Below are 16953 nucleotides of genomic sequence, written 5' to 3'. Positions count from 1 at the left end.
TCCATTATATAAAAGACCACATCTTCTCTATCTATTTGTCAGTTGATGGCCATTTGGGCTGTTTCCAAGATTTACCTATTACAAATTGTATCCAGCACAGTCCATCTGCATCAACCAGAGTGAGATTTCATTGCCTATGGAGAACCCGGCCTGGGGCTCTAATGATACCTGGGCATCTAGGTCTCCGCTCCAGACACTTCTCTGCGAGCCTGTCCAACAGCCCCAGCCAGCTTCTCCCACAGGGCTCTGTTCAGTATTCTTCCAGGGTTTATCACCCAGTAATCTGGGGGTTTGCTTTTCTTTTTTTTGCGGTGGATACTGGGGATTGAACCCAGGGCCTTTGCACTGAGCTACATACCAAGCCCTTTTTATTTATTTAGTTTGTTTTAGTCAAGATCTCAAAATTTTCACAGGTGGACTCGAACTTGCAGTCCTATTTCAACCTTCCACAGTGTTGGGATTTTATAGTCATGCACTACCACTCCAGGTTTTATTTATTCTTTTCTCTCCTCACACCTCTTCATGGGAGTAGGGACAATATCTGTCTTATTTTGTATTTTGTATTTTTATTCTTCTGGTACCAGGGATTGAACTCAGGACCTTGCACTTGTGAGGCAGGCGGCAAAACCACTGAGCTAAATCCCCGGCCCAATATCTGTCTTATTTATCTCAGCAACCCCCAGACATAAACCCAGGCTGAGCACACAGTTCTCCTTTCTTCAGTAAGCATTTCTTGAGCAAATGGATAAAATCTGCCAACTTTCTGGGCATGGTGGGGCACGCCTATAACCCCAGCACTCAGGAGGCTGAAGCAGGAGCGTCACTGCAAATTCCAAGCTATAGTGAGTTCACATCCAGCCTGAACTACCCACCAATACTCTGTCTCAAAAAAATAAAAACCGCCAACTTGAATGTTACTTGAAAGGAACCAACCCCAAGTGTGTGGGGCATTGGTTCTGATGATGCTAGGTTTACCTAGCTCAGGCTCCTGTCAGCACCAAAGACTCCTGAGGTACAGATGAGAAAGGACCACTGGCCTACTCTGAAAGGAAAACAGGAGAGAACGAGAGAGGAAGGAAGGAGAAAAATGAAAGAACGTGCAGGAGAAAAGTGAAAAGGAGGAAAGGAAAGGAAGTTGGGAACGGGACCAGGAAGAGCCAGCACTCTTATCTGACAGGTAGGGACGAGCCTCAATGATTTCCAGGTTCTTATTTGTCCCGATCAATGAATTGGTCAGGACAATTGGTGGATATGAAAGATTACTGTTTATTTCAGGGCAGAAATAAGAAAAAGGCGGGGGATTCAGTTCAGTGGTTCTACCACGTGCCTCAAGGACCCGAGTTCAATCCCTAGTTAAAAAAAAAAAAAGGAGAAAAAGCACAAAAGAAATACGAAGGGTGTGTTAGTTACTTTTCTCGTTGCTGAGACAAAATACTGGAGATCCCAAATCAAATGGGAAAGGGCTTATTCATCTCCAAGTCTGTAGAGGTTTCGGCTGGCTCCATGGCAGAGCGGCACACAACAGAGGGCACTGCAGAGGAGGAACAGTTCATGGTGCCCACAGAGTAGCAAAAGCAGCAAGGGAACCTTAACAGAGCCTTTCTGCCTCTTTTATTCAGACTATGGGTGGTGCCAAACCAATCAGTGCCCTGGTTTAGTAATTACACACCCTTAACCCCAGTATCATACACTAGATTCAACCACCTCTGACCACATGAGGCTCTGGCGGGACATCTAGACCCAAACCATAACAGAGGGAGAAAAGGATGCTTTGAGGGAAAAAAAAAAAAAGAGAGAGAGAGAGAAGATGCAGCCTAGAAGCAGAACAGACCACCGCCAAAACAAGAGGGTGGCAAAGTCACCTGCTGCCATTCTTTGACAGTTGGGGCAGGTAGTCCCACTCGCTCTCAGGCTGGAAGACTGGCTCCAGGTGTGAGGTTTGGCCTGTTCTCGGATCAGAAGTCTGGTCCCGGTGCAGGACTCGGCCAGGCCCCGTGTCAGGCTCCGTGCAGGGGATAACAAGTCTCCTCAACCGGCAGGTCCTGCCCAGCAGCTCAGCCACACTGCCGGGTCCCAGCCTCCCACCGGGGATGGCCCAACACCAGTCCTGGTCTGAGGGGCACACGGGAAGCCCAGGCCCAGGAGGAGCAGGTCCCCATCTGTCCTTAGCCAGCACCATAGCAAGAGGGGAGCAGACAGTCGGGAGGAGCTGGCATTGTCACAGCAGCCCTGGTCACTGGTGTTTGTGGACATGAGCAGGCACTGGGCCAGACTCTTTCTGGGATCACTACATGGCCAGGGAAACTGGACAGAACATCAAGTCTGGGGAAGAATGGCAGACGGAGTGGAGCCCAAATGGCAGAACTGATGGCCAAGGAGACTCGGGGTCCAGCCAGGGCTGAGCTGCATTCAGAGCAGGAGGCAAGGACAGCTGAGGGTGACGGGGACGAGCATGGTCTACTGGGAGTCCCTTGCTGGACAGTGATGTGGCTGTGGGGCGTTGCTTGCTCCTGGGGACACCCTGGGATGTTCTCTGCCCTGCAGGGGCTTCCAGCATCAGCGAGGCCAGGGGCCTGGGCAGCTCGAGATGGCGCACGTCCCAGAGAAGCCACTGTAAGAGCAGCAGCTGCACAGGCCACCCACAACCCAAGAGGGGCCAAAAAGACAAAGACACGGGTGGAGGTGAGCCATGAGCTCTTGTGCTGCTCCTGTAGGAAAACAGCAGAGAGAAGGGGACAGGCAGGTTACTGCCCCGTGAACACATTTAATCCTCGTAGTCATGAGCTACTGTCGTAGTCACCGTTCTATAGATGGGGACACTGGGACATGAGGGGCTTGCCCAAGGACACTAGGGCCATGGCTGGGACTTGAATCCAAGCTGCGTGGCACTGGAATCCACACTAGCAATCCCTTGCTTCACCACTAAAAGCAGCAAGTGGCGGATACAGGGCTTCAGGACAAGACGGGTCCCCCAGGGTCAGCACCACTCTCCTGGCTCAGGCCACCAGGACCTTCTCTGCTGGGAAGGATTTCCCGGGGCTCACCCTCAGGGATCTGGCTGTTGATCTGGAGTGAACTCAAGAGTTTACCTTCACCCAATGGCCTCCCGTCTGTCACAGCCTCAGTTCCCCTACAAAATCTATTGCTCAGGAGGCTGAGGCGGGAAGATCATTTGTGTCCAGGAGTTTGGGGCCACTCTGGGCAGACCTCTTATCTGAAGATACCAAGCTGGGAGCTTTTGCATGGGTCCCTACCTGTAAGCCAGGTAACCTTCCCCAGCATGAATTTATTATCTTATAGCAGTGCTGGCCAATCTTCAAGAGCTTTCACACGTGCCATAGGTCACCACCATCACCTTACAGGAATCAGAAAACTGAGGAACCAAGATCTCTCAGAGGCTCTTGGGTTCTTCCCTCCGTGCCCTCTGCACCCTTCCACGTCCCCTGCCTCCCTCCACACATTCATGTCACCCTTCTAAACACTCATAAACCCTTTCTCGGCTTTGCTGAGGTATAATTGCTATTCGAAACTGCAAAATTAACATGTACAATTGGATGTGTTTAGATATATGAAAACAGTCTGATCCACAGGCCTGTAATCCCAACACTCAGAGGCCTGAGGCAGAAGGATCACCATGAGTTTGAGCCCAGCCTGGACTACGTGGTGAGTTCAAGACCAGCCTGAACTACATAGTGAGACCCTGTCTCGGACAGTCTGACCAATCATGGGAACAGACAACATCCAACATCGCCCCAAGTTTCCTTGTGTCCTTTTGGTTTAGTTTTAGGGCAGTGGTGGCGAACCTATGGCCCTTGCACACAGTGGACTATTTGTATCACTGAAAGCTCTAAAAGGTTCACCATCACTGTTTTACAAAGAGTAAAACTCAAAGGCCACTCAGATTTGGGGCTGAGGCCACGGCTTCAGATCATTTCTGGGTTGATGAGATAACACCGTGTCCATAGATGAGCGGCTAAAGAAATTGTGGACCAGACTGAACGACATTTCATTGGTTTTACTCTCCACAGCCCCCTAGGAACATTCTCTGTGTCTTAGTTCAGATTCTCAGGAGGGACGACTGAGTCGAAGTCATGACTCACCTCCTCGGGTCAAAGGCGGGGAACAATGTCACTCAGGTGTCTTTCACAGGAAGGAGAGGACCCAGCCAAAGGAAAGAGGAGACAGAAGCAAAAAGCAGTGCCGTAGTACCCCAGGGCAGAGCCATGCTAAAAGCAAAGAATGGTAAGCAGCCCATTGCTGAAACCAAGCCAAACCAAACCGCAGGAAGTGGCTTAATGAGTCACAGAGACTGCACGCATTCCATTACGGCTTACTAAAGGCCAGAACGCTGTGCAGCTATTTCCTTTTTAGTAATGAATGGAAGAGTGTGATAATGTAAAAAGAACAAACTGAGTGTCCAAATTATGTCTCAATGTCTGTTGCTATTGCAGTAAAATATAAAGTCTATCATTTTTATCACTTTTAAGTTTACAATTCAGTTGCACTAAGTTCACTTACAATGTAGTAAAGCCATCACAACTACCTATTCATTTCCGTAACTTTTTCATTATCTCAAAAGGAAACTCTGAACCCATTAAATAGCAACTGCACATTCCTCCTTTCCCCCAGCCCCTAGTGACCCTATTTTACCTGTTTAACTTCCTGTCTATAAATTTGCCTACTCAAAATACCTCATAAAAATGGAGTCATGAAATATTTGTCCTTTTATGTCTTGCTATTTCACTTCATATGATGTTCTCAAGTTTATCCATGTTCTAGCATGTTTCAGAAATTTATTCTTTTATGACTCAATGATATTCCATTGTATGGATATATCACTTTTTTTAAAGTCCATTCTTTAATGTTTTGGGTTTTTCCTTTGTGCTTTTTTGAAAGGTTTTCACTATGTAGCTCAGGCTGGCCTTGAACTCGTAGTGAATCTCCGGCCTCGGCCTCCCAAGTTGCCACACCCGGCTATCCATTCATTAATGGACACCTGGGTTGTTTCCATCTTTTAGATATTATAAATAATGCTATTAATATAGATAGTACCACTGGGGCTGATGGACCACTACACTCCACTCACCCGACCCTGGGCAAAGCCCCAGGGCCAAGCCCCTCACCTCTGTCCTAAAGCCCACCACCCAGAGGCAGAGATAAGAAAAACAAAGACCCCTGATCCTGCCCTGGAAAGATCCCAAAATCCTAAAGCAGGATCCTGAGGCACGGCCTACACCCACTGAAGGCCCATGCACATAGACTGCATCTCATACACCCAATTACAACAGTACGGGGAAGGACATGAGTGACACACACAGGGGCCTGACCTGGCACCCTGGCACTCTCACGGTCAGCCAGGCTCTGGAACCCACTGGGAGGCACCCTGGACCCCGGGCAACACTTTAGATCCCTAAACCCAGAGCCTTCAGCACTTGTGTCATCTTTGGTTCCACCTACCGCGACCTACTCACTGCGAAAGTACTGTCACCTTATTACACTTGGTTGCTTTTTGCATGCCGTCTTGCACTATGTCCAATTCTTTGTTTGCTGTGCACAAGAGCCTGGGAACTCGTCCGGGACACCATCACCCACAGACACACTGTGAATACTGCCCTGCCAGCGTCTGTCTCAGGCCCTGCTGCTCGGTGTTCTGCTGTACACTGGGAGTGCACAGCCTGGACATACGTTACATCTGTTTACATTTCTGAGGCCTTCTGCCAAACTGCTTTCCACAGCAATTCATTACATTCCCACCAGCGGAGCCGAAGAGCTCCATTTTCTCCACATCTTCACCAACACTCATCATTATCCACTGTTTGTTTTTCACTTTAACCCTATCGAGTGTGGGGTGGTAACTCACTGTGGTGGCGAGGATTCATGCCAGAGCCTTTGCCCTGCACTACATCCCCAACGCTTCCTTCCTGTCCTTTCCTTTTCCGTTTTTTTTTTTTTTTTATACAGGGGATGGAACTCTGGTCCTTGTGCTTGCGAGGCAGGCGGCAAAACCACTGAGCTAAATCCCCAGAGCCCCCCACACACACTTTTTTTTTTTTTGAGACAGGGTCTCATTGTGTGGCTCAGGCTAGCCTCGAACTCCCATCTCAGCCTGCTGTGTGTTGGCATTACAGTTTTTTGTTTTTATTTTTGAGATAGGGTTTTGCTAAATTGCTAAATTGTCCAGGATGAGCTCAAACTTGCAATCTTCCTGCCTCAGTCTCCTCAAGTGTTAGGATTACAGGCTCACGCCACCATACCTGGCTTACCAACCACATTAAATGTTAATGGCTTACACACCCCAATTAAAAGGCAGAAGCATGGTGGTACACACCTGTAATCCCAACACTTGGGAGGCTGACATGAGGATCGCCTCAAATTCGAGGCCAGCCTGGGCTACCTAGTGAGTTCAAGGCCAGCCTGAACTACATAGTGAGACCCTGTCTCAAGAAAGAAAGAAAAAAAAAGAGGCAGAAGTTGCCCAATTTCATAAAAATGCAACATTCAACTATATGCTGCCTATAAGAAATGTTCAGGGCCAGGGATTTAGCACAGTGGCACCACACTTGCCACACAAGCACAAAGGTCCTGAGTCTGAGCCCTGCTACCAGAAAAAAAAAAAAAAAAAGTTCATTAAATAGAAGAATGCAACTAAGTTAAAAGTTATAGGATGGTGGGGCTCAGTGTTTCCACCACCTGTCTCACAAGCACAAGGTCCCAAGTTTGATCCCCAGTACCCCCCGCCAAAAAAATCTATAAAAGTTATAGAATGGAAAAAGATAATGCTAATCTGGGCTGGTTATATAGCTCAGGGTAAGACTACTTATCCAGCTGTACAAGACGCTGAGTTTTACCCCCAGCACCTGCCCCCATGCTGAGCTAATACTGGTTAAAAAAAAAAAAAAAAAAAAAAAAGCCTCACATCAAAGTGGAGTCTAGAGCAAAGAATATTAAGGGATAAAGAAAGTTATTTTACAGTAATGAAGGAAACCACAGTAATACTAATGTTTCTGTGTCTAATAAACAGCTTAAAATACCCGCAGCAAAAAAACTGATAGAACAACAAAGAAAAATATAAAAAGCCACAATTAGTTTTCAATACCTCTGTGAATAATTGCTAGAACAAGCAAACAGAATCGATTGGGAGGCAACCGTGAAGGGAGAGGCTGACAGCAGCAGGGTATACATTCTTCTCAAGTGCACATGGAGCATTTACTAAAACCATATTCCTGGCATTAAATGACAGTTTTAACAAATTTCAAAAGATTGAAGTCATACAGTGAAATTAAATTAGAAATCAAGAACAGAAAGATCCCTAAAATTTCCCAAAATGTTTGATCACTAAATAATATCTTCTATTACGGATTAAAAAAAATATATCAAAAAAGGAAATTGAAAAAGATTCTGAACTGAATGAAAATGAGGGAATAAGATTTGTTGGATCATGTGGGCTGGGAGGATAGCTCAGCGATAGAGCACTTGCCCAGCATATATGAGGACCTGAGCTTGACACCCACACTGAGAATAATAAAAAAAACTGTTAGATGACACTAGCCCAATGCTTAGGGGATACTAAACACCAATACTAGAAAAGAAGAAAGGCCTCACTCAGATGGATGTAGTAATCCCAGATCTGTAAGAGGCTGAAGTAAGAGGATTGAAAGATCAAGCCCAGCCAAGGCAACTTAGTGAGACCGTATCTCAAAATTTAAAAGTTGCCTGGCCTGGTGGCACATGCCTGTAATCCTAGCACTTGGTGAGGCTGAGGCAGGAAGATCTCCTCAAGTTTAAGGCCAGCCTGGGCTACAAAATGAGTTCAAGGCCTGCCTGAACTACACAGCAAGACCCTGTTTTTTTAAAAACTTTTTTAATTAAAAAAATAAAAAGTGCACAAGCTCTGAGTTCAATCCCCAGTACAGAGAGAAGAGAGAAGGAAAAAGGAAGAAGAGGAAGAAGAAAGGAGGAAGGGAGGAGAGGGAGAAGAGGAGGGAGAGAAGTTGAAGATAGGAGGAAGAGAAGAAGAAGAAGAGGAGGAGGAGGAGGAAGAGGAACAAAACAACAACAACAGCAACAACAACACTTTCAAATTAGTGACCCTAGCTAGATAAAGTCAGGTGTCACCACACCTGCCTTTAATCCCAGAACTTGGGAGGCTGAGGCAGGAAGATTGCCAAGAGTTCAAAGTCAGCCTATGCTACACAGTGAGTCCAAGGCCAGCCTGAACTACATAGCAAAACCCTGTCTTAAAAACAAAAAGAAAACAACCCCCAACCCAGATTGATGTACTGTACAAAGCTATCTTTCAAAATTGGTGGAGAAATAAGATGCATTCACGGCAAAGAACACCTGAAGAAATTCATAACCACCAAACCAGCACTCCACAAGGCTCTCATGACACTCTAGGGAGAGATAAAAAAGGACTACAACTCCAGGAACCCCAACAGAGTGACTCTACCAGAAGAAAGAATCTTCTAAATCTGGTGTGAAGAAAACAGTAACAAAAGTCACAGAAGCAAAAAATATAATGAAGAGAAATTTTAAAGTGAATACAAAGATGACATTTACTGATGGGGCCGGCGGTTTAGCTCAGTGGTTCCGCTGCCCACATCGCAAGCACAAGGTCTCAAGTTCAATCCCTGGTACCAAAAGCAACAACAACAAAAAACATTTACTGATGAAGGGGAGTTGGTTCAGCAGTGGCCACAAATGCAGAAATCTGCCACATACAGAGGAAGATGACGACACTGGAGGTATCGATTTAGATAAAGCAAAGGAAAGGCTTCAGGAAGAAGGCAAATATGACAAGGGGGAAAATCAAGGCAGTGTCGGGAAAAAGGACTGAAAGAAACGGAAGCCAGAGGGGAAGCTAACAAGAGACCAGCCAAGGCCAAAGATGAAGAGGAGGGCTTGCCAGACGGGAGCGATGAGGAGGATGGGTGCAATCCAAGCACGCTTCCTGATCCAGACCAGCACAGAAGCTCTGAAGAACCACACAGTGAAGAAATTGAAGGTTGCGGATTTAGTTCAGTGGTGTCACTGCCTGCCTCGCAAGTGCAAGGTCCCGAGTTCGATTCCCAGCACCCCACCACCACCAAAAAAAGAAAGAAATTGAAGAGAAAATTAGCGATATCAAGAAGAAGCAGGGAGGGAGGAACGGAAACAACAGTGAAGTAGAAGCCGTGGGACCAACAAACCACCACAGAGAGAAGGCCAAGTGGGAAATCTTAGGGCCTTTGGATACAGGCCTGTCTTTACCAGAGCATGGAGAACTGGTGGTACATCTGCTCAGAAGTCAAAGCCAGCAGCCGGGCGTGGTGGCGCACACCTGTAATCCCAGCACTCGGGAGGCTGAGGCAGGAGGATCGCTGTGAGTTCGAGACCAGCCTGGGCTACATAGTGAGTTCCAGGTCAGTCTCAACTACATAGTTCAAAAAAAAAAAAAAAAAAAGAAAATAAACATTAAGAGAATGAAGCTGAGTATGGGGGGGTGTACCTGTTATCCCAGCAATCTGGGATGGTGACAAATTCAACCCCAGCCTTGGCGATTAGGAGACTGAGGGAGACCCTGCTGTGGATGCATCCTAGTGAGAGGCTGAGTTGAATTAGTTTCAGGGAGAGGGGACAGAGAGAGACAGAGACAGAGAGTGGAAAAAAGAATGGGAAAAGAGGGTAACTTCCAAAAATATATCCATAAAGTCCATCTGCAAATCAGTAAGAAATGACAACCTAACCAGGGATTTAGCTCAGTGGCACCACGCCTGCCTCGCAAATGTCCCGAGTTCGATCCCTGGTACCAGGAAAAAGAAAAAAAAAAAAAATTCAACCCAAGAGAAAAAGAAGTACTAACAGAAATTTAACAGAAGAGAATAATCAAGTGTTCAATATGTTGAAAAGTGCTCAATCTCATTAATCGTGAAGAAAATACAAACTAAATCCTGAATTAAGTCCACTTACACACTTAGCAGAATGGCTATAAAGTCATCATAGGGTGGGGAATTTGGCTCAGTGGTTCTGCCGCCTGCCTTGCAAGTGCAAGGGGCCCGAGTTTGACCCCCAGTACCAAAAAAAGAAAAAAAAGTGATCATAGCAAACACCAATAAGAACATGGAGCAACAAGGACTCTCATATGCTGTTTTTGTTTTTGTTTTGAGACAGGGTCTCACTATGTAGTTGAGACTGAACAGGAACTCACTATGTAGCCCAGGCTGGTCTCGAACTCACAGCGATCCTCCTGCCTCAGCCTCCTGAGTGCTGGGATTACAGGCATGCACCACCACGCCCAGCTCCATATGCTGCTAACTGTAGAACTATAAAATAATACCAGCACTTTGGAAAATTGTTTTACCATATCCACTAAAGCTGAATACATGTACCTGCAATGACTAGTTCTATTCTTAGGTATACATACAATATAAATACATATACATGTAGATATTTTTTTTTCTTTCCTTTTTTTTTTTTTTTTTTTTTTTTTTTTTTTTTTTTTGTACCGGGGATCGAACTTAGGTCCTTGCACCTGCCAGGCAGGCACCAAAACCACTGAGCGAAATCCCCGGCCATATACATGTAGATAGCAAGACATATCCAACATTGTTCACAAACATTTGCAAATCAAGACTTGAAAACAATCCAGTATTCACTCACAGAATCATGATACACTACTGAAATGGAATATTATATAAAATACATTATTTTTACAATGATGTGTGTGATTAACCCCACAAACATGATATCAGAAAGAAATTAAACCCAGAAAATTCTGACTGCATGTGTATCACATTCAAAACCAACAGGTAGTGATAAAACAGTGGTTTCCATTTGGGGGTAAAAGACTAATGCTGAGGGACTTTAGGGGGTCTTTCAAGGATGCTGGCCCTATTTTTTTTTTCTTTTTTCTTCAGTGCTGGGGCTTTTCTGTTTCAGTCTTTTTCTTTCTTTCTTAGTACTGGGGATCCAACTGGTGAACTTGCACTTGCACGGCAGGCAGCAGAACCACTGAGCTAAATCACTAAAGTGTACAGTTTTTTTGGGGGGGGCAGTTACTGGGAATCAAACTCAGGGCCTCACACTTGCCAGGTAAGACCTGCACTGCTGAGCTACATCCTCAGCCCTAAAGTATATAGTTTTATGTATTTTTTCTGTATGTTACATTTGAAAAAGTTTTGAAACATCAACAGTATACAGTAAGAATACGTCTCTATGTCTTCACAAGAGGGTGTTGTTATTGTTGACTCAGGGTCTCATTGTGTAATTCAGGTTGGCCTTGAACTCGCTACGTAGACCAGGCTGGCCTCAAACTCCCAGCAATTCTCCTGACTCAGCCTCCGTAGTGCTGGGATTACAGGTATATATCACCACACCCAGCAAGAGGGTAAAACTGGCATCTTTTAATTACTATAGTTGATCGTATGTCTCCTTAATGACAAGGTTGGCTTTACAAAATTGCAGGAGGAGGGGGTCCTAAAATTATCTTGAAACCAAATTCTAAATGAGTTTGGTATTTACTGTGGTCCGTTATCATGGCTCTTAATGCTAAGCAACTCAGGTACTGAAATCAGCCCTATTCCAACCCTCCAGCACCAGAATTTTAAATAGCGAAGAAAAGATCTTTGTGGAAGACCTGGAAATGAGCAAAGTGAGGCAGAATCATGTGTACCAAGGGAGTGCCCAGAGCTGCAGTACAACTGGAAAATGTAAATGATAGTTTTCAACAGGGAAAGACAGTTCCTGGGCATGATTCATACTGCCCAGCTTGTGGAATTGCACACCCTTAACTTCAACTGCGAAAAACAAATGCCAAAAAGGAATTTTGGAAGAAAAACAACTTTCTGCCCTTCATTAGACACAGCACACCTATACCTAGCACAGTAAGCTGTTCAGTGCCAAACACAGACTTTTCTCCAAAGAAGAAACTGCGACAATTCTAGTCCTATCATTCTTTAAATTTTTCTTCCTTCTTTCACTTTTGAGATGGTCTTGCTATGCAATCTTGCCTCAACCTTTGATCCTCCTGCCTCAGCCTCCCATGTGCTGGGATTACAGGCAAGCATCATGACTCGAGTCAGGTCATTTTAAAGGCAGGGACGCCAGGGCCATAGCCATGGCTTACTCCTGGCAGGCAGGGAAAGAGCAAATTATTTGTGACCATGGAAAACCATGAATCTCCCAGCAATACAGAGCTGGTGGCCGAAAACCCAATGATCCGTGCCAGAAGCATGGACTGATCCTGAGAAATGCTAAACTAGAACTGGCTGAGCCTCAAGAGGACAGCCAGCCCCACGGCAAAGTTTGAGTCAGCCTTTGCCTGCTTCCACTATAGCACAGGGGGCATCAAGGGACAAGACCATGGGCCAGGCAAGAAGGCACGCAGCAATACCTGGCTCTCCATCCTCAGGAGGAAGGGGGCATAAGGAACTGCCCCACTGAGACCACCAGCGCAGAGGAGGGGCCCAGGTGACGGGTTCCAGCCTTTCCATTCCAGAGTGATGAGGACTTTCTGCAAAATGCCTTTCAGCGGTTCACCCAGCAAGTGTCTGTCCCTTTGTTGGTCCAGACACTGTGTGTAGTGTATGAAATAATTCATTCTGATGATCAGGGCTCTTGGTCCCTTGACATATACACAAGAAAATGAGAAGGTTGTGTGTGTGTGTCCTGTATAAACCTGTCAGCCAATGAGTTTTTTCCTCAGATTGCTCTGAAAGTTTTGAGACAGCATCTCAGTGTCATGATGTAGGTCAGGCTGGCCTCAAACTTACATCAATCCTCCTGCCTCAGCCTCCTGAGTGTTGGATTTACAGGCATGTGGCACCATGCCCAGTGGACTGCCGTGAATTTTGTACTTTGAAATAATGTGCTGAATGTTCTCAACAACAAAATCATTACCCAGGAATGTTTGTGAGTAAACTTACTCTGATCCATAGAACCCTTTAGTTTCTTTTAGGCTGGCCTCAAACTGAGCAATCCTCCAAATTCAGCCTCCCAAGTGCTGGGATTACAGGAGTGTGCCACCACACCTGGCCTCCTTTTAGTTGCTTTTATGCCTTTGGGTAATGAAATAGAAGCAAAACATTTCCAGCTGGGTGTGGTGGCGCACGCCTGTAATCCCAGCACTCGGGAGGCTGAGGCAGAAGGATCACTGAGAGTTGAGACCAGCCTGGACTACACAGTGAGTTGCAGGTCAGTTTCAACTACATAGTGAGACCCTGTCTCAAAACACAAAAAACAAACAAAAAAAGAAGCAAAACATTTCCCTTAAAAATTCTGGCATGGTGCTAGGTGTGGTGGTGCACACCCATAACCCCAGCACTCGGGAGGCTGGGAGGTTGAAGCAGCATTGCCCGGAAGTTCAAGGCCAGCCTAGGCTACATGGTAAATTTAAGCCCAGCCTGAACTACAGGTCAAGACCATTTCAAAAAAATCAAAAAGAAAGAAAATACTGTTCGGGGTCATTCCTAATACAAAAGGCCAGATGGTCTATGCATTTCTCAAAATCATCTTGCCCTTGAATATGAGGGACTTTTACCTCATTTATAGTTTCGTTTCCACGTTTCTAGTCTGGAAGGTGGAAATTTGAACCCTCCGATTCCCAATCCCTTTCTGTGTGAAAGGCTATTTGTGCTACCTACTGTTCCAAGAGCCCTGGTTTGGGGTTGGTGTCCACACTGGCTCTGTCCAGTCAGATGCAATATGGTTGAGTAGCGGGGACATGATTGTAAGTAGCAGCAGAGAAAAAGTGTCAACAATTAACTTTGGTTCTGCCTCAGCAGTAGCACGGATTGAATCCACGAGTGTTTACCGCAACCTGTTTTTAAAACAGAATCTCAGACTTGCTCAGGCAGACTCAAACCCACGGTCCTCCTCTCAGGCTCCTAATGGGTTAGTCACGTGTCAAGCTCCCCTCAGGTGCATCAATGTCTTCACAGGTGATGTCTTAGTTATACTCCTGCAGAATATGGCTCACCGATCAACCCACAGAACTGCAGTGCGTAGGATAACCCTGCTACTTTCTAATTAACTCCTTTCCACAGGCTTCATCCCTGCTAAAGAAATCTGGTGGATGGAGAGAAGAGAGAAACTCAGTACCCTGCACTTGCAAGGCAGGCGGTGGAACCACTGAGCTAAATCCCCAGCCCTCACCACAATTCTTAAACTCAACTATTTTAAATTGAAAGAACTGATCCAAGCATAAAAAAATCTAATTTCCAAGTTAAAATTTTAAAAAAAGTTTAGGAGGAAGCCACATTAAGAACCTCAAATTTATTAATATTCTAATTCTGATGCACTAATATTCATTTTCAGAAATGTTAAAGTATCTGCAATTTTAAAATGAAAATGTCTCAACACACCGGGAATGGTGGTGCACACACGCCAGTGACACCCAGCACTTGAAGCTGAGACAGATCACCACGAGTTTGTGGCCAGCCTGAAATACGTAGTGAGACCCTGCCTCAAAAAACCAAAAATAGTAATAATAAAATGTTTAAACAGAACAAGACACCCTAAAGAACAGTAGTTGAATGACTTAATGGTTAGAGAACCATGGGCTCTTCAGTCATAGGAAAATTGAATCCTACGAAACTGGTAGCCCTGAGGCTTTGGGGAAGTTCCTTTTCTCTTTACTGAACTTTTCTACTTGCAGAATGCAGGCGGCAAGGACCTAATTACTACTGAGCTGTGTGCTAGGCTCCTGAAGCAGTACTGTAATAAGCACGGTACCTGGCACACAGCTGACAGTCCACGTTAGCTAAATATTAGTTCTGTCAATGAAAGCCTAGTAACTCAAAAGTGAGAGGAACAAGATAGTATTCCACACTCCCTGTCCAGGTTGGAGTCACCACTTCTGAAGGTGCTCACAAAGGATCTTTAACAGACTCATTTTAAATTGTGACAAAACATGGTTCTATTTTCTAGTATGTTTACTCCCTGCAGTGCCAGTATCCAGAGCAGATAATTTAGGATCTTGTTTATAAGTCTTGATTGCCATGAGTGGGGCCAAGTCATTGTTTACTTAGTTCAACTTCCCCTCTCAGTAAACTAAAAGTTCATTCTCATCTTCCTGTAAACAACAAAAAACCTTGGAGATCTGCTTTTCTAGCCACCCATCTCAATAAAAGTATAAACTCAAACAAGAACCAAGACATGGGATTTAGCTCAGTGGTTCTACCACCTGCCTCACAAGCGCGAGGTCCCAAGTTCGAGCCCCAGTACCAATAAGTACTGGGGATTTAGCTCAGTGGTTCTGACGCCTGCCTTGCAAGCACAAGGACCAGAGGTTCCATCCCCAGTACCAAAATAAAAATAAAACAAAAGTAACCAAGACCTATCATGTAAAGAAAGGTACAAGATCCCAGTGATAAATATAACTGTATTGTTTGCTTTAAATGTACCAATGAACAGTGGGGGGTAAAAACATATAAACCCACTTATTTGTCCATGTAACTTTTTTGGGGGGATACTAGGGATTGAACACCAGTCCTTGCTGCTTGTAAGGCAGGCGGCAGAACCACTAACCACTGAGCTAAATCCCTGGCCCTACGTAACATTTTTAAAAATTTTTGGTACTGGGGATTGAACTCGGGACCATGCACTTGGCAAGACAGGCAGGCAGCAAAGCTACTGAGCTAAATCCCCAGCCCATTACATGTTAACATTTAAAAAGTCTCTAGGTTTAAAACTTAATTTTCATGACAGGCTTGGTTGCACACACCTCTAATTCCAGCACTTGGGACCTGAGGGAGGAGGATTACTTCAAAATCAAGGGCAGCCTGAATTATGTGAGACTTTGTCTTAAAAAAACAAAACAAAAACAAAAACCACAGATCAACTGCATTCAAGTTGAACAGGTATGATGTTTTTACTAAAAAGTCAAATGAGGGCTGGGGATTTAGCTTAGTGGTTCCTCCTCCTGCCTTGCAAGCAGCAAGGACCTGTGTTTGATCCTTGGTAGCCCCCCCAAAAGACAAATAACCCTGAAATTAAGGACTGAAACTCTGGAGGCAGAACTTCCTTCCAGTCTGCGAATCGCTCTGCAGTCTTCCTTGGTTGCCTCTTCCAAACATTCAGAGATCTCTTCACTTCGGCAGCACATACACAAACATTCAGAGATCTAAAAACCTACACCTACGTCCTCTCTTCACAATTACCTCTACTGGTTTCTCTGGGTGGCAAATCCTTTATTCTCCTTCCCAATATTGTCTGCCCTCTTAAAATGTTTATGGAACCCTAAGTTTGCAGGCTACACGAAGCCCACATAACCAAATAAACCACTGACCTTTTTCACAAAGCACTTGTAACAAACCAACTTGACAAGACAGTATTTAAGTTTGGTATTGTCTCACTACAAGGGTAAAATCACGTAAAGTTTACTCAGACCCTTCAAGTCCAATGTTCAGTGTGGTAGCCGCGTGCAAAAAGCCCTTCGTCTTGAGTGCTAAATCTTTAACAGAATGTTATGAATTCTTTCAATTTTGGCCTTCAGTGCAACAGGTACCTGGCCACCTTAAAAAGCAAACAGAACAAATCAACCTGAAAACCTCATAGGCTACTCCAAATGAACAGTAGAGAATGATTTATATACAATTGTCTCCAATTAAGTGGTAGCAAAGTAATTCACAAAAACAATGCTTTTAACTGCTAGCGCATATTTTAAATGTTTAGGGTACCATTCATCTGCTAATTTGCCAACATCTCATTTTACAGTCAAATGTGAAGCGTTTAACAACAGAAAAATCTATTTTCAGACACAGGAAGTCTAAATTATCTTACAAATATACATGCAAATACTTACAGAGAAACCCCTGGAAGGGTTATTTACTTCAACTCTTTATAATAGCAAGGTTGGAAACAACTAATCTAAAAACAGTGAACTGAACTGGGCATGGAAGTCTGTATTTATAATTCTAGCAGTGGGAAGTTGAGGCAAGGCGATGGCAAATTTGAGCCCAACCTGGGAAACCTAGC

This window comes from Fukomys damarensis, unplaced genomic scaffold (genome assembly GCF_012274545.1).
Source record: "Fukomys damarensis isolate Sample0158 unplaced genomic scaffold, DMR_v1.0_HiC HiC_scaffold_13, whole genome shotgun sequence".
In the NCBI taxonomy this organism is placed as follows: domain Eukaryota; kingdom Metazoa; phylum Chordata; class Mammalia; order Rodentia; family Bathyergidae; genus Fukomys; species Fukomys damarensis.
This window is presented reverse-complemented; position numbering follows the sequence as displayed.